Source organism: Tachypleus tridentatus, chromosome 8 (genome assembly GCF_004210375.1).
Source record: "Tachypleus tridentatus isolate NWPU-2018 chromosome 8, ASM421037v1, whole genome shotgun sequence".
NCBI classification, from domain to species: Eukaryota; Metazoa; Arthropoda; class Merostomata; order Xiphosura; family Limulidae; genus Tachypleus; species Tachypleus tridentatus.
Genome location: NC_134832.1, coordinates 91,623,534 through 91,646,971, shown reverse-complemented (window position 1 = coordinate 91,646,971; position 23,438 = coordinate 91,623,534). Strand labels below are relative to the sequence as shown.

General features: G+C 31.1%; 1 long non-coding RNA gene across 1 annotated transcript; it reads right to left on the bottom strand.

The window, feature by feature from the left end:
- Window positions 1-872: 872 nt before the first annotated feature.
- On the bottom strand, window positions 873-20,206 carry LOC143222932 (uncharacterized). The gene is made up of 3 exons (XR_013012590.1): window positions 13,486-20,206; window positions 4,127-4,453; window positions 873-1,208 (listed from the first exon to the last, which is right to left on the bottom strand). It is a non-coding gene; the product is annotated as an uncharacterized LOC143222932 (long non-coding RNA).
- Window positions 20,207-23,438: the final 3,232 nt, after the last annotated feature.

Sequence of the window (23,438 nt, the reverse complement as noted above, 5' to 3'; positions counted from 1 at the left end):
TTCTTTACTTTATACTTCAAAACTTTGATCCACACCACAGTATCCCCTCTTGGGGTGTGTCTTTCTTCCTTGGTGTGCAGGGTTTTTTCAGAATAGATGGTCTGCCATTCTTCCTTTTGGTCTTCCTGTCCAAGCACAGCTGGCTGAATTGAGCCTGTCCTTAGAAAACATTGCTGTCTCCACTGGTCAGTCAGTCCCACCATGGCTTATCACCATCCTCACCTGTGACCTTTCTCTGAGCCATCTGAGAAAAGCAGTTACTCCTGACTGGAAGTTCTGTTTTCTGTTTGCTGAGCATCTTCAGAACAATCTTTCCATTCCTATTTATAAGGATGGTTCAAAATCAGATGATTGTGGGCTCTGCCAGGGTTGATTGTGGTTCAGTAGTTGCACATACAATCCCCTCTGCAGTTTCTGTGTTCACTATTGAGTTGTGCACCATTTCTCTTGCCCTGTATCACACAGAGGCTATGCTGTACACTAATTGTACTATTTATACCGTCTCTCTTAGCTCTCTATCGGTGCTGGAATCACTTCATGTTAGTTCCATCAATATTCAAACCTGACTGGCCCTTTTCTCTTCATCTTCCATTTCTATCCAGTTTTTTCTGGATACCAGGCCATGTTGGTATTTACTGGAATGAACTTGCTGACACCACAGATAAGTCTGTCTGCTCTTTTGCCATGTCTGTTCTATATATAAACTATAATCCAGTATTCAAGAAGTGAACTGGTACACTTTTCTAAGAATATGATGCAATAACAATATTGGAAGATTTATAAATAAAAGCACTTAATGGTGGTAGAGCAAATAGAAGAGTGAAATATTAATAATAAATTTAAGAAATTAAATTTATAATAATAAACATATAAATAAAAGAGAATGAATTCCTTTATTATTGAAATAATAATTTGTATATGTTATTACTTAATTAAATTATTTTTATTTTTCTATAATATATATTATTTTTTATATCTTTATAGTATTATTATTAAGGGCTTTCTGTAAGACTTTTAAATGTTTTAATTAGTTGAAAGGCTGTTTAACCTTTCTTACAAGCCAGTAAAGCATTCTGAAAATATCAGAAAAGTAATCTTCAGTCTTTGTCTCACCAACAGAGAAGCTTATGAAAGAAAAAACCTTGACTCTGAAGTTTTACTACGAGCTCTAGAAACTGAACGTGCAGAAGTAACCCAGTTATAGTTGGCTGTGGAATAAAGAAAGAGAATGAGATATTGAAAGCTTAGTGTTGCAAATGATATTAAAATTGTAATTGTAATAAATAAACTAAGTAGTGTAAAATCCCTTTTTAGTAAATAAAGCAAGCAGTTTAAAATTTTTTATGCAATAAATAAAGTAAATAGTTTAAAATCATTATTTAATAAGTAAAGTGAATAGTTTAAAAATATATCTGTAATAAATAAAATATGTAGTTTAATATCCCTTCTGTAATAAAGTAATTTAAAATCCCCTCTCTAATAAATAAAATAAGTAGTTTAAAATCAATAAGTAATAAATAAAGTAAATAGTTTTAAGTCATTATGTAACAAATAAAGTACTTAGTTGAAAATTATTTCCATAATAAATAAAATAAGTAGTTTAGTATACCTTTGTAATAAAGTAAGTAGTTTAAAATCCCTCTGTAATAAATAAACAAATAAAGTAGTTTATAATCACTTTCTAATAATTAAAGTAAGTCGTTTAAAATCATTATATAATAAAAAATATAAGTGGTTTAAATTTTTTTTCTATAATAAGTAAAGTGAGTAGTTTAAAATTATTAATTTTGTAATAAATAAAGTAAATTGTTTAAAATCCCTTCTGTAATAAATAGAGTAGTTTAAAATCATTATGTAAGAAATCAAGTAACTAGTTTAAAAATATCTGTAATAAATAAAGTAAATAGTTTAATATCCATTTTGTATTAAAGTAGGTAGTTTCAAATACCTCTGTAATAAATAAAGTAAGTTTTGGAAAACCCTTTTGTAATAAATAAAGTAAGTTGTTTGAAATCATTATGTAATAAATAAAGTAAATAGTTTAAAATCCCTTCTGTAATAAAGTAAGTAGTTTAAAATCCCTCTATAATAAATATAGTAAATAGTTTAAAATCCAATCTACAATAAATGAAGTAAGTAGTTTAAAATCATTATGTAATATATGAAGTAGTATAAAATCATTCTGCAATAAATAAAAAAGTAGGTTACAATCATTATGTAATATAAAATCTAAGTCATTTAAAATCATTATGTAACAAATAAAGTAAATAGTTTAAAATACCTCTCTAATTAACAAAAAATGTAGTTGAAAATTCCTTTGTAATAAATAAAGTAAATAGTTTAAAATCCCTTCTGCAATAAATAAAGTAAGTAGTATAAAATAATTAAGTAATAAATGAAGTACTTTAAAATTCTTTCTGTAATAAATAAAGTAGTTGAATTTTTTTTCTGTAATAAATAAAGTAAATCATTTAATATCATTATTTCATGAAGTGAGTAGTTTCAAATTATTAATTTTGTTACAAATAAAGTAGTTTAAAGCCCCTTTGTAATAAACAGAGTAAGTAATTTAAAATTATTATGTAACAAATATAGTAATTAGTTTAAAATATTTCTTTAATAAATAAACTAAGTAGTTTGAAATTCCTCTGTAATAAATAAAGTAAATAGTTCAAAATCATTATACAATAAATAAAATATGTATTTTTCAATATTATGTAATACATAAAGTAAGTAGTTTAGTATCCCTTCTGTAGTAAAGTAAGTAGTTTAAAATCCCTTTCTAATAAATAAACTAGTTTAAAATCTCTCTATAATAAATAAAGTAGTTTAAAATTCCTTTATAATAAATAAAGTAAATAGTTTATTTATTACAGAAGAAATTTTAAAATAGTTTAAAATTATTTCAATAATAAATAAAGTAGTTTAAAATAATTATGTAATATATAAAGTGAGTAGTATAATATCATTTTCCAATAAATAAAATAAATAGTTCACAATCATTATGTAATATATAAAGTAAGTAGTTTAAAATCATTATGTAATACATAAAGGAAGTAGTTAAAAAAACCTCTAATTAATAAAGTAAGTAATTGAAAATCCCTTCTGTAATAAATAAAGTTTGTAGTTTAATATTCTTTCTGCATTAAATAAAGTAAATCATTTAAAATCATTATTTAATAAAGTGAGTAGTTTGAAATTATTAATTTTGTAACAAATACAGTTGTTTAATGTCCCTTTATAATAAAAGGACTAAGTAGTTTAAAATTCCTTCTTTAATAAATAAAGTAACTAGTTTAACATTATTTCTGTAATAAAGTAAGTAGTGTGAAACCCCTCTGTAATAAATAAAGTAAGAAGTTTAAAATCATTATGCAATAAATAAAATAAGTAATTTACAATCATTATGTAATGTCTAAAGTAGTTTAAAATCATTATGTAATAAATAAGGTAAGTAGTTTAACATTCCTCAGTAACAAATAAATAATGTTATTTAAAATCCCTTTCTATTAAATAAAGTATGTAATTTAAAATCATTATGTAACAAATAAAGTAAGTAGTTTAAATTCCCTTTGTAATAAATAAAGCATAAAAGTGTATGCAGAATACAAAATTAAGGTTAAAAAGTGGTTCACCTCAGTAACGTATAGGTGAAGTTATCTAACCTAATGTCACAGTAAAATTGATTGATTGATTTAGTGTTTTATGGCACAAAGCAGCTAGGCTATCTGCGCCAAACGTCCAGTAAAAAGGTAAAAATAAAGTAAATGTAGTAAAATACATAAAAGGAAATGAAGGTAAAACAAAACATCATTGAAAAACAGAAAAAGTATAAAATCAGTGTTGACACCTAGTCTACAATGTTAACACTCCTACGAAAAGTGGGGCGTAATAGGCCCCAGAGCAACTTGAAAGGTTATTAATATTAGGCTAATAATTTTGTATTTAAATGAAATTGCCATTTAAATCCATTAATGAATGGATTAACGAGATTCCCACTGTCCCTATCTACTATCTAGCGAAACCACAGCCAGGGGAACGGGCTTGGAGAAATCAGGACTAGAAACGTCTTTTCGTAGGAGTGTTAAGAGAGAAAGCAGAGTAAAAGAAGTTGTAAAGTACTTACTCTAGCAAAATGGTAATGATCATAACCTGCCAGGAAGACTAACAGGTAAGTATAAAAACCACTGTCAGTCACCTGAAGTTGGTCTTTCCAGTCCTGGTTTCGAGTTATGTGTCATTATGGCCAGTACTAAAAAGTAAAGTAGTAAAAGTGTTAAATGACATGCAGCAAAAGTGTAATAACAACTCACCAGGACGACTAACGAGTAGTTCAAACGGATCGTTCAAACAGCAGGGTTAGTCACCAGAAGTTGGCCTTTCCAGTCCTGGTGTCGAGTTATTTAATGTTCTGGCCATTTTCCAATATCAAATTGAACTAGAGAGAATGAAACTGTAAAAAAGGAACCACAATTAAAAAGGTGTAATGAATAAATATTCAACACTTAAATGAGATTAAAAAGATTAATGGCCATTAAAAAACTAAAAACTTTATCAAGGTGGACAGTGTTACCATCACCAATAACACTGTCCAATGTTACAGATAGACCCTGGGAAAAAAACATGTTTAAAATATTGCCGTCGTTGAGAATTGTAACGATGGCAAGAGAGTAAAAGGTCGCTGATAGTGATTTGAGTGTTACACAAACTACACATTGGTGCAGCAGTTCAAGATAAAAGAAAACAATGAGTTAAGAAAGTGTGACCAATGCGTAGTCTAGTAAGAACAACTTCCTCCTTCCGAACCTTACGGAAGCTAGACGGTCAAAGCCCAATATAGGGTTTTATTTGAAAAAGCTTGTTGTCGCGTTGCTCAGTGAATCCTGGTCTATTATACTAAGTAGAATAAGAAACATATCAAAAATAAAAAATAAAGCACCACTTTTATACTTGCAGCAATTCTTTACTAACAGACGAAATGTGATTTATTCTGTGTTGAAAATAGTAACTCTTTTTGGAGATATGTATTTTATTCACGACCAGTGTTTTGAAATATTTCGGATCGTTGTATCTTTATATTAAGCTAATCGCCTCAACAATAGCTAGATATCCCATGAAGCTTACCATATTAAACATGACATTCTAGCAGTATGTGATTAATTTTTATTGGAGAAAAAGGTGCGAGAAAGCCACTGAATTTTCTTAAGAAATGTTTTATTAGTTTTTACAATAATTTAACAGAAGAAATAAATACAACAGTATCAACAACAACACTGTTAGATCACAGAGTCCAAATGATTGACCAGAAGTCCATGAGGTTGAAGAGTCAGCGGAAGAGGAAGAATGAGATAATAGTCGAAGACCCAACAGAGGTCATTGGGATGGAAAAAAGAAATGATGTCCGCTGAGGGACGTGGAGTTCCGAATTGATTTGTCAGACCATCCACATTTATATAAAACAAACAGACAAAAAAAATCAACAGATCCTTTGTATACGGTCAAATGTTTAAATACTTTTTAAACGAAACAAAAAATAGAATTTTTAATTAGTTGCCAAATTTTGTATTATCCGTTGTTTCCAAAGCTGAGCATAAAAACTAATGCATAACTAACCTCTCCCGTGCAGTGGATAAATTCCTTTAATGGTAGATAAGGCCGGTGTATGAAGGTGTAGCAGTGAATATAATAAAGATTGTAAGTTTTCTATAAATTGTATATTCGACTACATGTTAATTTCTTATTTTTCATCTTTTTATACCTAGTAATTGAGCTTCTCTTGTTTTTGTACTTCTAGCTTGACTTGTTTTCGTATTTTAGGCTTTGTTTTTATACTTTCAGTTCGGCTTGTTTTTTTGTTTAGGTTTCGTGTTTTTGTAATTTAGGCTCAGTTTAATTTTGAAATTCTTTTTCTGAAGCAGCTAGAGAAATATTCTATTGCCAGGTAGTTACGAGCACTGCGTGTTATTTAGTGTGCAATAGAATAATTAATTCACAACGACCTTTAAAAATTGTTTGTGCATTTTTTTCGCATTCCTTCAAATGAGAACTTTAATAAGATTAAAATAAGAGTGAAAATTACATTTAAAATCAAGTCTTGTTATTCACATCTTCTGTGATGAATTCCAAAATAAATCAATTATGAGGTATGTGTTAAAACGTTGCACTTAAACAGAACTTTCGTCACCTTTCATAGGCTTAAGAAGCCTCAAAGCTTTGACACTACTAGACAAAGTTAATTTATTTGCTCAAATAACACAACTACATCTCAGAAAAAAATACAGTTATTAGATATGTGTTTATTTGGTCCTTTTTTACTGATTTAGAAACAATTCATGGAAGAAGAATGTAAGTAACAGGTACAATATATAAAGTAGTATTTACAAAAACTATAGATATGCATTTCAGAGGCTGTGCAAATACTATATAGAAATTATAAAATGATGAAAAAAACTTATTGTTAGTTTGTGTAAAACAGATGTTGTCAACTCACAGACATATCTTTGAAACTTATCTAAATTTTTTGTGTATAACAGACTTATATGTTTCACTACAAGCCTGCTATATTTCTTGTAGGTACTTCTGATAGGTTTAGAATTTTAGTAAATATTCCTTTTTCAATATGGGGTCAGTCCAATGTATCAGTTTCATACACTTTGAATTAAGTAGTATTTGTTCACAAGTTATGGAAATATTTGTGTACAAAAAGACCAAAGTCTTTTATGTATAGAGTGTACAGTAGCAGTGGTAAAATACTCCAGTGGTTCAAGTGTAAATCATATCCTTTAGTATTGAATATGATTATTAAATGTATTATATTGAAGCAAAACAAATAAATAAAAGAACTTTTTAATTTATGTAGAAACAAAATATACATAAATTAATTACAACCAAGAATACTGTTAGCAAATGTATTGTTACCTATCTTGACCTTCTTCTTAACATTCAGTACATTATTTTTTTCTTTTTTGCATACAAGTCTCTTTTTAATATATTTATGATTGCCCTACCAACTTTATTTCTTGATTTTAACTTCTAGTAAATATTTTCTAATTAAATGTTGTATAACCATACTGGTATTGTTTACATATAAGAAGGATGGAATAGAATTTTTTCAACCAGTGAGTTGTTAGTGTATTATTTATATTTCCTAAATAAAATGGAAATACGTACCATGTTTGTCTTATTTTTATCAAAAATCAGATTTTTATATTTTGACAGTTATAGTTTCTCTTTCACCAAATTGTAAAAATTGTAGATGAACCTCCGAGCAAATTAGGAAAAGTTTCACATGGTGTTCAAGAAGCAGCTGTCCTGTTGGTTATCACTGCAACTCATTGTACAGAAATGTTCTTGTATCTTTTCATGTGAGAGCTAGATATTGGATCTGACTGAGATAGCCTTAACTATGCCAGGACATAATGACATTCAAATAAATTTCTCAACAAGTGGGTTTCTCGTCATCACTGATTATTATCTCCAACTGTATAGTTCCTGTTGAATTCTACAAATGAAATCTGAGTTTCAAAATTGTATATACCACTTTGAAATGATTATAAGTTTCAACTATATAACATATTTAATTGCAATAAATTTACTGAAGTTTGAGCTGTTGAAGTTTTCAGAACAATAATATGTCAGATTTACTTAACCAGTGATTGCATTCATTTTGTAGTTTAAGCAGTTTGAATTTTTTTCTGTACATCTATTTTGAAAGTGAAGTAAATGTGTGAAGAATTACTTTTTGATGGATCATTCACTGGAATAATTCATGAAAATTCAACAAACCCATAAATTTAGCTATGTTTTTAGAACAAGTATGAAGTATCTGGTCTATATTGTTGGGCTCAAAAGCTCTCTCGTGATCTGCAGAGACTCCAATGTAATAGAAATCTTCCATTATTTCCAGATATATATATATATATATATCTTACAAGAAGAGGGGATTATACACATGAAATAATATTGTTAGGGCACAAACCCACGATTCTTAAGCACTTGCCCCACCATTAACCCCTCTAACTTGTTATGGCCTTGTAAATCAATGAGGGGACTAGAAACACAAAATGTTATTTGTGTTTTATGATAAAAATAAACTAGGAAACAACAATTTTAATATAAAGAGTATAAAAAAAGGTATTTAAAACATTTAACTTAAAAGCAAAATTATTATGAGAATTTATAAAGTAAAATAATGATATGACATGAAAACTGATTAAAATGTAAATGTTAAGAAAAGGGAAATGAAGGAATTCAAAACAAATAAATAAACATTATTTTTTACAGATAATATATATTAAGAAAGATCGGGGTTAGAAAAGTAAAAAACTTGCACCATAATTCAACAACTAATTTTCCAAAATATTGTTTTCTTCTAAAGATACATGAAGAGATTAGTAAATGACAAACAACAGTACCTGTCTCCAGTGATGGGGAAGGTTGAAGTTAATCTGTCAATTAAAATTATTTTCTTGTCCTTAAAAGTGTTCCATTATATCACACTCTTGGTTTTACTCAGAACCAAAGCCCTAAGCTACTTATACCACCCACCATGTGAAGTAATTTTTGAACATTTCAGACAATATTAAGACCAACTCAACAATAACGTGGTAAATCTAAATTCTTATTATTTCAGTTACATCATATTTTGAAATGTGAATGAGTTTGATTTTTCTGACAGTTTAGTGTAGAATATCTTTCTTGTCAAATAAAGTTTGGCATCAACATTATTCATGCCTGTTCTCTTATCATTTTCAAAGTGTAGGTTTAGCTTTGCCTGTATGGAAATCATGTTAAGTGCAACATGGGAAGTGGCTGCTGTAAATGGGAGATAGGTAAATGCTCAAGCAGACAACATGGATTGTAATATATATATAAGATAGTGCTAATACACATAATCACTTGAATTTGGTGATATATTGTTATTAAATTAAAAATGAGATACCTTGGTAACAAATTCTAATAATTTCTGAAATATATGTGTTAGAATTACCTTCTTCATCATATAATAATTAACTGTTAAAGTCTTCACCAAATGAATGTTAATGTGCAAATAATCTACCTTAAAATATCCATAGGAAGTATTTTTCTTTAACTGTTTTTCATTTTATTAGAAAAATAGCAACCATCTTCAACAGTATATCACTGTAAGTGTAATGTTCATGTTGAGAAACTTAAACAGCAAACTAGCTATCTCATGTTAGAGAAATCATATACTATCTATTAATAGTATCTAAGAAGTTCCATATAATATAGCCATATGGTTGTTTGGTGGGCTTATCATTGACTATAAATATAACTTATAATATTTTGTGGTTTCACAAATAATTCCATAATATTCCTCTACTCTCTGTAGAATTCTTTTCTGACACAATAACCTTTGTATTGTAATTTAAATTATTATTAATTTTAGAATTATCTGTTTTATGCACAAGAACTTTGTATTACTTTTGTATTTTTTCATTTTATTTGTATTATCATTTTTTACTAATGTTCCTTATTAAAAGCAATTCTTTAATACATTTCTTTTACCCATGTACTTATTAATGATAAACAATAACAGAAGTATTCCAGCTGTTTACCTACTAAACTATTAATGATGGTCAATCTCACTGTTTGTTGGTGGAAGAGTAGCCCAAGAGCTGATGGTCATTGGTGTGTGTTTTGTGCAGTGAAAGACTATAAAGAAGTTAGCCAGTCATCATTTGTTGCAAACAGCTCGTATTTTACATTTTGAAACTTCTTGTAATAATTTTTTTGAAAGATGGCAGGTAATCTTAAATTTTACATTTTAAAGGATAAGTTACAAACTTGAGACTTGTTCTTAATACTGTTTTCTGTTTTATTATAAACAAAATCAGAAAAGTTAAATACTATGTTATTAAGATCAGTTATAAAAGTGTTATTGCCTGAGCTGTTGTTAAATGGTCAAGTTTATCCAAATTTTTTGAGTAATAATTCTAAGACAATACCACATCTCTGCACATAGTTAAGTTATCTCTCTTATGTGCTTTTATAGATTAGGATTTGATTTATCCTCAGTGAACTGCCACCTACTCTTATAAGAGTTTATTGTGAATTATGCTACTTCATAATGAGATTATTATAAAATAAAAAAGTCCTTCACATATAAGAGGGTGATGCATCTTCTCATGCACTCACTTCATTTGTGCATTTTTTTTATACAAAGTATGAGCTTGACTAGTTCATGTAATATCTATTACTTGTATAAGTGAATAATTTCCTCATACAAGTTATGTATGACTTATATAGATATGTTGACAGTAGGTAATGTAATGGTCATTGTGCATATGTTAGTGTGTTTTTGTATGCAGTCTGGAGGATACCTACATCAGGTATTACTTTTTGCATTTTGAAAAGACAATAAGGAGGATGGGTTTTATTGTATTCTTTTCTGATTATACTTTGGAAACTTTTCTCACTGTTAGAAAAAAAAACACTTCAAACTTTCTTCCTTTATGCTTATGTATCATTCTTTCTCTATCCCTTGTGTCATGCAATTCTTATTAACTTTTGCTAATCCTAGCCACAAGTAATCATTGTTTTATCTTTTGTTGACCAACTGTGTTCTTTTATCCTCAAGTTTCACCTGCACATCTGTCTAATTAGTTCTGTTAGTTCTCAGTATTTTTGTCTTTGGTTGATCTTGCTAACCATACTTTACCTGTCCTCTCTTCACCAAAATATGAGGTGCTACACCATGTTCCAAGTTTAATCACAAGCTGAGGCTACCCAAAATCAATCCTTTATTTTTCTCTCAGTTTACACACTTTCCAAACTGAAACCTCCACCACTATACCCTGTTTTAGTCCCCAGTTTCTTATTTAAGAATTTCTAGTTTACAACTTTCCTTTGCTACCTGGTTTATGATTCATTAAGGTTATCAGTCAGTATTAAATCCACTTAGATCCTATAAGAAACTGTTTGTCATGGTTTGAGTACTTGTGGTCTCACTTTTATGTGCACAAAGGGATAATTCTGCATTTTTACCAATAATCTTTCTCCCCAATTTTTTTCTCTTTCCTCCTCCAACCAATTTCAACTGTCTACAGTATATCGAAGACATGGTGTTTACTAATACTTCTGAATTTTCCTTTCTCGCACATAATATTCACCTGAGAGTGTTTCTCAACTGTAACATGGTCTCTGGCTGACTTGTAGGCAGACTGAGTGGATTATCTCAGTGTAGCCATTGTAGTTCAACTAATACTACCTGTTGTTACATGAAATATTGTCTGAAGTGAGGATGTAGTGGGTGAATGGAGCACACAGGCACTAACTTGAGAGTTTATTGTTAAAACAAAGTGAAGAGTCTTAAGACTAGGGCTTCAAATAACACTTTTTATTTAAGTCATCAAACACTTAATATTTACACACATGTATATGTACAGTTTATTAATGTTTATCATAGGCTAGGATTTTAACTATCACCATGGTGATTGATGTTTAAGGAGGAATGGAATTAAAAAACACATACAAAGAGCTTAGGCAAGAAATGGCTATTCTACTAATGGTAAGAGACATCTTCTCTCCTTCTATGAGATGAGCTGAAATGTGAATGATCAGATCAGTTTGGATTGCTTGCTAGATTTTGATTATTTTAGTGTCTGTTCTCAAACCTTTTATAGCAGCTGAAGGGGAATTGTGGGCTTTTTTATAATATTGTGGTGTCAGCTGACTTCCTGTTTGTGATTCCTTCAGCTCATTTCATAATAATAACTTAGACTAATTCATCATCAAACTGTCAGAGTTTCTTCTTCTTTATTAACTCCAAAAGTTGAGAGTTACATTGGTTAATCAATCACCATAGCCCATACTGTCATTCGTCACGTCGTTCTGCTATTCCGTGTTCTTCATGCTTTCAACATCCAAATTTTCTTAACCACTTTTAACCTTGATAGTGTCAATTTACTTCAACTCAAACATACAACTGATAATTTCTCATCTGTAGTTTATAGCTTGAATAACACCTTTTATCCTTGATAGTGTCTATCTGTTTCAATCTAAACAAATAGCTGATGTTTATTAGCAGCTTTCTCTGAATCTGTTTCAAATAACTCCTCTGTTGTCCTTGATAGTGTCAGTTCTTCATAAACTAGCTATAAATTAATCATATGGCAACAAGTTTCTTAGGATGTATCCTTGAACTGTTATTTTATAAACATCATTACTTTGAACACATTTTCTTGTACTTTACTATTTTCTGTTTATTATTACAATTACTTATATGAAGCATCCAAATATCTACTGATGACTCACAATTTTTTCTCATGTTTGCTTAGCCTCTTTCTGTCTGCCTGTGACTCATTTGTTATTAAGATTTACAGTTATTGAATTTTATAGCTCATGAGAGAGAATTTGATAAGGACCATGGCTTTACTAAAACTAAATATCTCTGATCACACACAGACATGTGCATATTCTCTACTAGTCCTTGCATGTGTAGAAGAAGTACTGTAATCTTCAATAAAATACTTTATATGCCTTCTCCTCCAGCCCAGGATTTATTTTGGTGGCTTGCCTCTCTAGTGTTACCATCAATGTGCCACTATCTTTACCTAATTTAGTCTGTACCTCTTCACTTATGGTTCCCATAACGAGTTCTCTCATCATATGAATGAACTCCAACTTCTGGTAGTCTGATGGGCATGTTCATTGTTCTTACCCTTCCTTGTGGATCATTTGTTTTATGTTCCATTTGAATAATTCAGTATTGTTTTTTTCCTATATCACCTGCCAAGAGGGAACTCATTCCAAGACTTTGAAACCCTGGACCTTCTTTATTGTGCCAGTTCTCAGTGAGTTAATCTGATTCCACTTCCAGTATGTATTATGCTGACAAAATAAATAATTTTAGCAAGTCGAAATTTTTAATACATCATAAATAGAAAAAAATAAAAGCTATGGTTTGTTTTTCTTTGTTTCAATGTCTTATATAAATCCTTACTTTTCTGTCATTGCAACAGTTTCATCAAGGAAGGAAGAATGGATAAATCAGATGTGTACATAACAACTGTGCTTATTATTTATAGTAATAGCACATATCCATAGAGATATTATGTGTAATGTTTTAAATTGTTATATATAATACATACAAAACTTTCTTTGACGTAAGTAAGAAAACTTCCCCTGTATAAGCTAAATGGCAAAGAAATACCTAGTATGCTGAACATACAACATTTTCTATATAAAACATTTTATCTTCATTAATTTAATAACATTATACGCACATTATGATTAAAGAAAAAAAGCTTGTCTCAGCTATTCGAAAATTTCTCACATTTTATGCTAAACGAAGTTATGTGTATGTAGTTCATTAGTTAATATGTGTTTTTCATAGAAACAAAACTATACAAGTATCTACGCTCTGCCCTTTGGGAGTATTGTTGTAACCCCTAAATTTGCTACAGAGCGACAGTAACATTGGAGCTATTAAAGAGTGATAAAATAAACGTAAAGCTCAAATACTTTTCATATGTGTTGAGGATATTCCATCTGTGAGGCAAAGTCCAATGTTAAACGTCCCAGCATCTAATGAGAATCAGTTAAGGGGGTAGGAACCCACAACTTCTCAACTGTAACTGTCTTTCGTGTCTGTAGCCAGTTGTGAGAAAGTAGTTACCCTTAATATCCAGAAATAACCAATCCGATAAAAATTGTGCAATGTGTTTGTGTTTTCTTTCTTCCTTATAGCAAATAACACTTACATAGCAAGTCACATTGGACTATTTTCTGTATCCATCGATGGAAATCTAACCCCTGATAATAGCGTTGGAAATCCGAAGACTTACCGCCGTTCCAGCAGGGGAATCTACAAAGGGAAACACTCAATATCCACCCATTTAATTGATGCTATAAATAATGGTATAATACTCTGAAAGTATAGACTCATTCGAAGTTCTCCATTTATAACGCTAAATTTCACTACTCTCTGTCTAACTAACTAGGCTTCATAAACGTTAAACAATGCATAATGGTTTGATCTAAAAATATCGTAAGCGAGTTATATTTAAATCTAAAAGTAGAATATACTTGTGGCTAAATGGTAAAGGTTGAATATCTTATTTCTCGGTAAAAAGTAACAAAATTTCCGTTAGTACATTTTGTCTAAGAACAAGTTCATTTAGAATAGGTGTGTTTTCAATCCATTAGTTTAGGCGATGCTGCTTCAAAATTGCAGAGAAACTATTCTGAACGTTCTCGAATTTCATACAGAAAAAAAAAAAAAACGTAACTAACGCGAGCGCTTCATTTATTTTTCTTGATAAATTGTACAGCTTGGAATAATCTGTCAGGAAATGCAACTTTCCAAACTTCCGCTGACATCATCCAAAACGGAAGTGAGTATCCACCCAAGAACAACAGATAACTCTGGCTTCACAAGTTTGCTGAAGTCTCGCTTTGCGAAATTGGGAATCAGTTAATAAAAGACAAGTAGTGAAAATTGTTTTTTTAAAAAGCACTGCCTTTTCAAACTTGTGAAAAAGGATTTCAAAATATGTTAATGACCAGGATTGACAATCAAGATTTCGAAACCAGAAATAGAAATGGAGAAATCCCAGAGTTTTATTGGAATAACCAGTACAACACTAATACACTGGATGACTTTACCTTTTCTTCGGTTAATATGACTAGTACAGCTGTATTTCATGATTACCCAACTGCTTTACTACACTTTGGTGCGACCTGCTGCATCATCTTTGCAATTATTGGTATCCCTGGAAACATCATTTCTGTAATAGCACTAGTTCGTTGTCCCCGCCTTAAAAGAACGCAACAACGTGGTTTATTGTCAATCTATGTATTGCTGATGCTTTAATATGCGCTTTTTCTAACCCTCTTTCTGTTTCGACTTTAATTCAACGATTATGGGCATATGGTGATACACTATGTGAGGTGTTTCCTATAATAAGATTCACCAATGTTGGAGTTTCTTTACTGAGTGTTGTGACAATAACAGTGAACCGATATGTTCTCATGGTTCATCCTTCATATTATAAAATCATATACAGAAAACGCAACATGGCTGTAATGATATCTCTCATTTGGATTATTTCTTTTCTATTTGTCCTTCCTCCTCTTCTAAAAGTTTGGGGGAAGTTTGGATTTGATCCATCTGCCGGATCCTGCACTGTTTTAGAACTCAATAACCGCTCACCAAAGGTTTTTATATATGTATTTGCTTTCGTTTTGCCGTCTTTTGCGTTTATCATCTGTTATTCTCGAATATACTGGGTCGTCCGAAAAGCGCATAAAAATGTCCAAGAACAACTAAATGTTTCTTCGGAAAGACAGGATGAATTTAATGAGAAAGATTCATCAAAGCCTCCAAAATCAGCAACTCTTGATAATATTCGCGGGAAGCTTCATCTGACATCAGCCTCCAATAAAAGAAAAAAGAAACAACTTTCTAGAGATATCAGACTTCTTCGTATGATCTTGGTCATCTTCTGCACCTTCATTGTCTGCTACTTACCAATGACCGTCGTGAAAGTATCCCGAAAAGAAAGGGATCTTCCAGTGACAAACATTTTAGGTTATGTGGCATTTTATTTTAGTTCTTGTGTGAACCCAATTATTTATGTTATAATGAGCCAGGAGTACAGGAAAGCATACAAAAACCTTTTTACTTGTTCTAAAGATACCACCACTTCTTCTACTTCGTGAAATTTATTTAGAAAATTTATATTTGTAATGGTGATATTGTGTGCATCCGTATATGTGTATGTGTGTGCTAGCTTTCGTTTATTTTCGCAATCGTACTGTAAGACATTATTTGAGATATCACATTGATATGCAAAATCTCTCCAAAGTGGATGTCGATTTCCTGATTTCTATGCAATTATATTTCATTTCTTGTTTACGTTGACTTGACAACTTCTTTTAACAGTCATTTATTGTTTACCGGAAAAAATCATTGACCAGACATCTTGAGTAACTTCCATTGAAATGTTAAGATGCTTCGATTTCATCAACATACTCAAATCATACTGGACGCCATCTACCTGCCAAAAATACTTTCAACAAGACAAACTTTGAATTATTGTACGAATGTTAAGAAACATTCTCACCATCTGTTGGCGTCCACAGTATTATCAAGCATGGAATATCTGGATTTTACACTCGAGCGCTAAAAACGACAGAGATTTGTTGTACCAAGTTATCGATTTTTCATTATTACACTTTTACTTGTTACCATGTTATGATGTATTGAATGAAATACATTTTAAAATAACAAGCAGTCTGTGTAATGGTATTAAATTGCAACGTTATTGGAGTTCAGGTCTGTAATATGAAAGCTTGTGTGTTAAATGATCATACCATTTTCGTATTTTGAAATTATAGTTATTACTATTAGAAATGCTTAAAAAGTTGCTAAAAATTGTCTCTTTTCCAATCTATTTATATTAGTTATGTACTAAGGGACAATGCCTAATTAATAACTATTGTGAATGCTTCTTACTCAAAAATATTTATTCAGTTCATTATCTGGTTTCATTCATATTTAATCCTTGTGCAAATAAAGTTAGAACTATATAACAAAACGAAATTATTTAAAAACAGTTAAAGAATCAAAGTAAGTTATAATAATTTATAACTTATACAAATTTATTAACTTAAGAACGATTGTTTACTGGTTCGTTTTAGATCAAAGTCACAGTTGGCTATCTGCTGTGTTCATTTAGGGGAATTCAACACTAGATTAAGATGATGCAAGTTCGTTAAATTATCTTTATTAAGAGAAACGTCTAACCCCTTGAATGCTTAATGTTTCGAATATTGTATGCATTTACGTTTGTTTCATTCACATGTTAAGATTTACTGAGAATGAATTCATTTATATGCCCGGTTGAATAAATTTTTCTCCATAAGTGTTATTTCTGACCAACATTATGTTTCCAGGGGATTAATTTATGTGAATCATAAGATTTCCATCGTCATTGCTGTTATTTCGAAAGTAAAGTAATACCTACCGAACTGTTTAGTTCCATATAGATTAAAGAGTATACAAAACGATAAAAAATGAACATATGAACGGAATGTATTTAGCAGTTTTATTATATAATGTTTTCTCTTTGATTCATTAGTTGATTTGTTTCTGTTAAATAAAGCCAAAGGGACTGAAGGGATATAGAGAAAAACAACAGCTGTTCTCGTGTATTAAAACCATTAAATTAAAAAATACGCTTTAAAAAATTATTGTCTTATGTATCATATTTTCCTTATAGTGTCTGTTTGTTTATTTTTTAGCACTAAACTATGCAATAGAGATGAAAAGCAGACAGAGAAATAAAAGAAGCGTATTGGATTGCCAAACTAAACACTGTTCAACCTTTCTGAATTAATCTAGCTCCCGGAATCAGTGATCTCCGGTCATCAGTTTCATTTCTATCAGAAAACAAACTTTATTCTTCACTTACTTTTTCATAAAATAATTATTTTTCCTGTTTTTAAATTGATCTATATAACATATCTTTCTCAATCACTCTCCAGGTGTTATTTTTACTTTTTTCACTTAAACACCGAAGCACAATTATTAAAAACACACCTATTTTATCCATTCCAAGGTTAAAATACCACCAACACCTTTTCACACATATTATCACCATCGGCTACATAGCATCTGATACAAAATGTTTACAACACTACACAGAGAAATAAACAATTCCCGGAAAGTCCGATGATCTCTAACACGTTACGAAATAAATATTTATATATCATTCGTTTAATTATACTGGACATTCCCAGATTGCTCCTGAAGAAGAAAGGTCCACCCTTCGAAAGCTCTCGGGCTATAAGGGTTTCCATTTCAGTTCTATACAATGGGGAATCTGTGTTGTGCCCTTCATGAAACACAAAACTCGGTTTATGGTGTTATAAGTCTTCGTATTTGCTGCTGTACAACTGAGGGAGAGGAGAACTTCTTACAGTGTGATTTACCATACTTTACGAGTTTATTTGTTTCAGAGGTTTTACGCGGCGTCGAGTAAGGGCTTCCTGCGAATAATCATCTGTAACTTTCACATGATAAACTAGAGCGAACGCAGACAGTCAACATACCTTATTGTCAACTCCAACTTGTGGACTACTTTCTTCAGACAGAATATGGGATGATTACTCTTTATAGCGCACCCTAAAGCCTCAAAGTATGGAGTTGCAAACCAAGAACTTTTGAATTTACACTTCAAGCATGGGTAATCCATATAGTATGGGAGAAGCTCGTGACTATGATAAGTCCTATCACATTGTATTAGAGTGTCATCAGTAGTGACATTTTTGTCACATTTATTCCGTAGTCTCTGTAAGATGAAGGAAGTTTGGCAACTGAATGGTTAAAAAAGACTGATGTTGTGGAACTGAGAATGTCTGTTTATGGTCCATTATATACAAACTAAAAGGAACAACGCAAACCCGTAACAGAGTAAAGGAACGTAAATGTCTCGTTCCTCCAAAATCGATATTGGCGCCCTCTAAAAAATACAAGAATTATTGTTGATTTTTTTTTTATTCTTCACCAACGACCGTCAATGGTTTTGGAAGCCGGTTTAAAAAACGCAAACTTGGGCTGAGTCATATTATGATGGGCCTAAAGTAACGGGATTTCTTGACCTCTAGTTATCATGTTTGGCTCCTCGCAAGACAAGATGAATGATTGTGACCGCGCAATCTTCATCAGAATAGAAACTAAAAATCTTTATCTAAAGCATTATCAGTTTCTATCTTTAAATTTACAATTTAATTTCCGTGAAAGAGAAAAATTAGCTTGATATTGGTAAAAATATAAAACATATTTGTCAAAAAGAAAGAAAACCAACAGGTAACAAAAAGAAAAACAACAACATTGCTGGAAAGATAATATCAAAGTTTGTGTTAATTAGAATGAATAATTTCCGAGGAAATTATTCAGATCTATGTAAAAAGCCATTTTCATATTAATAAAAATATCACATTTGTTGAAAGTCAATAAATATAGAACAAGTAAGCAAAAGTACTTTAACTTGTTTACTTCGGACCGGAGATTGGTTTGGTTTGTTTTGAGTTTCACGCAAGACTGCAATCGGGCCTGGCATGGCCAGGTAGGTTAAGGCGTTCAACTCGTAATCTGAGGGTCGTGGGTTCGAATCCCCATCGCATCAAACACGTTTGCTCTTTAAGCCGTAGGGGCGTTATAATGTGAGGATCAATTACACTATTCGTTGGTAAAAGAGTAGCCCAAGAGTTGGCGGTGGGTGCTGATGACTAGCTGCCTTCCCTTTAATCTTATACTGCTAAATTAAGAACGGTTAGCGCAGATAGCCCTCGCTTAGCTTTGTGCGAAATTTAAAAGGAACCAAACCAATTAATGACATGAGTAACGTTAGACTCCGGAAGAAATGAATCTATTATTTTTTATATAAAGGCGTTTACTCTTTTTATATTATTTTGGTCACTATAAATTTAGTTTTGTTTTAAACTGTGTTTGATCTTTGTCCTCAAGCTCAGAGTCAAAAGTTGAAGTTACATTTTTTATAGTATATTCTGCCGTTTCGCTTATTATAAGAAAGTATTATTTTTGCCTGTATGGTTAATCAACGTGTATAAGAATACCCAAAACACCAGGAAACTTAGAAACAATCTGTATACTACTAATTTTAGGAAAGTTAAAGCTGAATGTCTTTATTTAAACGAATCAATGAGCATTTTGCATTTTTTTATCTCCAGCTTAAGTTCACTTGAAAGGAATAAACTAAATTTTGTTAATGACCACACTTCTTCACTACCTCATAACTGAAAATCTAAGGCAAGAAACGTCAATGATTTTTTTGTATATGTTATAATCACAAAAAATCGTATGCAGCACCCTACTAGCAAACTTAGTTACTCGTCTCTTGAAACAGACAAGTTACATTTATGTGTCTGTTTTAGATCATCGCTTAGATATTTGGTATTTTCAAAATAAACGGCCCCTTAAATCACGCGAGTTAAAGAGGCTAAGCGAGGTTCAGGCATAATCATCCGTAATTTAGGGCTGTTGACCAGAAAGAGTGCAACTTGTTAACATCACACACTGTTTACACGGCTATTTTTAACCAAATGACGAGAATATCTTGGTTAAGGACCCCACAAAGCTGAAAGTACAGAGTGAATTTAATATCGTATCGTGTATTCAATCTTTGACTTCACAGTCCGCAGCCCAGCATGCAAACTACTAAAGTTTTGTAGAAAAGCTAAGCAATAACGAAAATATTGAAAAATGTCATGGTATGTTCAAAATATTACATAAGTAGATACTAGATGACTTCTAAAGATAATAATCAAATCAGTTATCTATACTCGTCTTTCCTATTTAGGATTTTAATTAAAATACAAATCCATATTTAGGATTTTAATTAAAATACAAACCCATGGCCAATAAATTGAACGTTTGGGGTTTATAACGCAAAAAAAATTAGTTTTCGATAACCGCAGTTTGCAGATTACAAATAGCCTATTGTATGACTTTGTTTAACAACAAACAGCAAAATAAACCTGTATTAGTTCTATACACATGCTCATATTAATGAACAAAATTCAATACAACAAACTGACAAACAAAACAGTATTTTTCTGTAAACACATGTTGTCATTATAGGTGCCACTGTGATTTTTATTCCGTGTTTTGTGTTTTTTGGGTATAGACGGACTTGTCAGTCGTAGTATCGTTCATCCAACCAACACGAAACAAATAAATGTGCAGAGGGTGAAATATTAAAATGTCATTACGCCAAAGATTGTAATGCCAAGTCGGCTCTTAGCAAATACCATAGAGTGTATAATAGCGATGCTGTGCGAAAGTTCATTAAACATTTTGATGAAACTTGTGATAAACCAAGTGCAGACAGACCACAGTAAACTAATGAAACTATTGCTGAAGTTAGCCTCACTGTCGAAAAACATCTCAGTATAAATGCATGGCTACAGCAGTACATATTATATTGCTTAGTGTTGAGTTTTGTCAATTTCAACTATTTCTAATGTTTTTTGGTCAATTTTATGAACATTTCCCTACAAGCTGCTTCATGTTTAACTACTGAGAGAGTTGGGTTTAGTGGTGATTTTGTGTTGATGTTCTTGGCAAGACCAAATGACCCAACAATATCTTATGGACTTATGAAGCACACTTCACTCTACTAAAGTGTGAATATTTAAACTAATCAACATGTAAACACACATCTCCATTATGCTAAGCAGACAGTATGGTGTGATATCGGATCGTACGTTCTGAAAAATCTTGAATACACGGAGTGTTAACCTGCACAATCAATCCTACATGGTGCCCAGCAACATCTACAACCATTGTGATTCAGCAACGAAATGCGATAGAGAATGATGCTCCTCTATATATTGGTAACTAGGTGAAACACGTCCTTTCATGACAGAACCATTTCACGTTACTTTTATTGTGAATAACCACCTATGTACTAGATTTAACACCAGCTGATTTCTGGCTGTAGGTAAAGTGTAGTCAATTATATACCGTGGAAAGTCTTGTACAATTCTGGAAAGTGGCCAACGTACCAAATCAGATACGTATTGTTGAGCTTTATTTTTCATGTGGATTTAATGAATTATGGACACCTATCAGCGATTAACTTGCAGTGGCACTGATGGTAACAGTTTGTAATAACTTGGCTTTTAATTTCACATGATACCTTTAACACTCCCTATGCAATTTCACCATCTATGTCAGAGCGTTTGTGAGATACAAAGTTCTAAATTATGAAACTACCTTTGTCATAATTTTACTGGTGCCTTTAATTGTACATTTGCTTTGCATTGTTCACTATTCACCTCGAATGCTTTTATTTAAGTATTTATGTTTGAACTTTACAAACCTGAAACTTATTAATAGAAATTTTGCATAAATAAATGTCTTTTTTTTTTTTTCGGGCGTTTTGACTTAATATAACATTTTCTTAAGGGAAAAACCTGAGGTCATTTCTTGAAAGTTACCACGCTGTTAACCAGTTTAGTTGTATTTGATGTTCAACTCATTCAATTATAAAATTAATACTGATAATAGTTCTATATTCTTTCTCTATTCTTAAATACACCAAAAACATTTGACTGAACATGTAGTGGAACAATCCGTAACTATATTTTTGTGAGTGCCGAACAAAAAACATGACTGAGTTTGTCAGTAAGTAACTTATTCTATTTGCAAAATGGTCAATCTATTTGTAAAAAAACACAAAATAAAATCTTTCTGTCCATTCTTACTTCGTATGCGTTTTGTATCTTGGTAATTGTCCAAACTTAATTAAAAGTTTACATAGCTAAATTTCTATATTGTACATTTTGCTTCAGCAACCAAGTACAGACATATGAAAGCAATCAAATTACATAACCCTAACAAAATAAACGTCATCATAAAGCTGATGTTTGATGTCGGAAGTGAGAAATGAAACACTAAAACTAATGCTTTGCTTATGGGAAACATTATAACTATTTGACTGGTAAGGTATGAACCAAAATTGTAGTAGCAAAACCACTGATTTTTGAGAGTTTTAACATTTTGATAGTTAAAAAGTATTAGCTGTTGATAAAACTCAATTCAACTCTTTAATTGGATTAAAGATCAAAGTAAAACACGAAGGAGAAACTGGCGGAACGATGATCACACCCACTTCGAGGTTGCTCTACGTCAAAAACCACCTACTATTATAATGTTATCCCACCTATTCCTGCCTTATTTCCTTATTTTTCCCATTACTATTTCCTCATATTTTAATTTAATTTTTTAAAACTTGTATAGTACACCAAGTAGTTTACCAGTCATTTTGAGATTATTCTTATTCAAAGTTTTAAAACTTATTATTATTGTGAACGTGACTTCTTTTTAAAACTCATAACGTAGGTAAATTTATATAAAAATTATACAAGAACTTATTTCCACGTTAAAATACTTTATCTGCAAGCTTTTGGCCATTTTCCCAGAGCCTTCACTGAGTGGCGTTGTACTGAGTGACACAAATTCGTTTAGCTGTAAAATACTGCTGTAAAATATATATCTGGGCAACAATTCGTAACAATAACTGACATCTGGTATTAAAGTTATCAACCATATAGAAATCATGATGAATATATAGAAGATGAAAGTATTACCTGAATATAATACACATAAGGAAAATACAATTACAGGTATTATATTGGGAAATGAAAATAAATAAAATTTTCACACTTCAAATAACACATGGGAGATGAGTTGTCATGCGCGGGGAGGTTAAAATCTCTGATATTGTTTTCTCTTGAAAAAGACGAGTTAGAAAGGATCTGGTTGAGTTGTGTAGGACATTGTTTGATTAATGTGTTTATCCCTTCGCTGTGGTTTCGCCAGATAATAGATAGGAACAGTGGGAATCTCGTTAATCCTTTCATGTGCGTCACTAATCAGATGACGA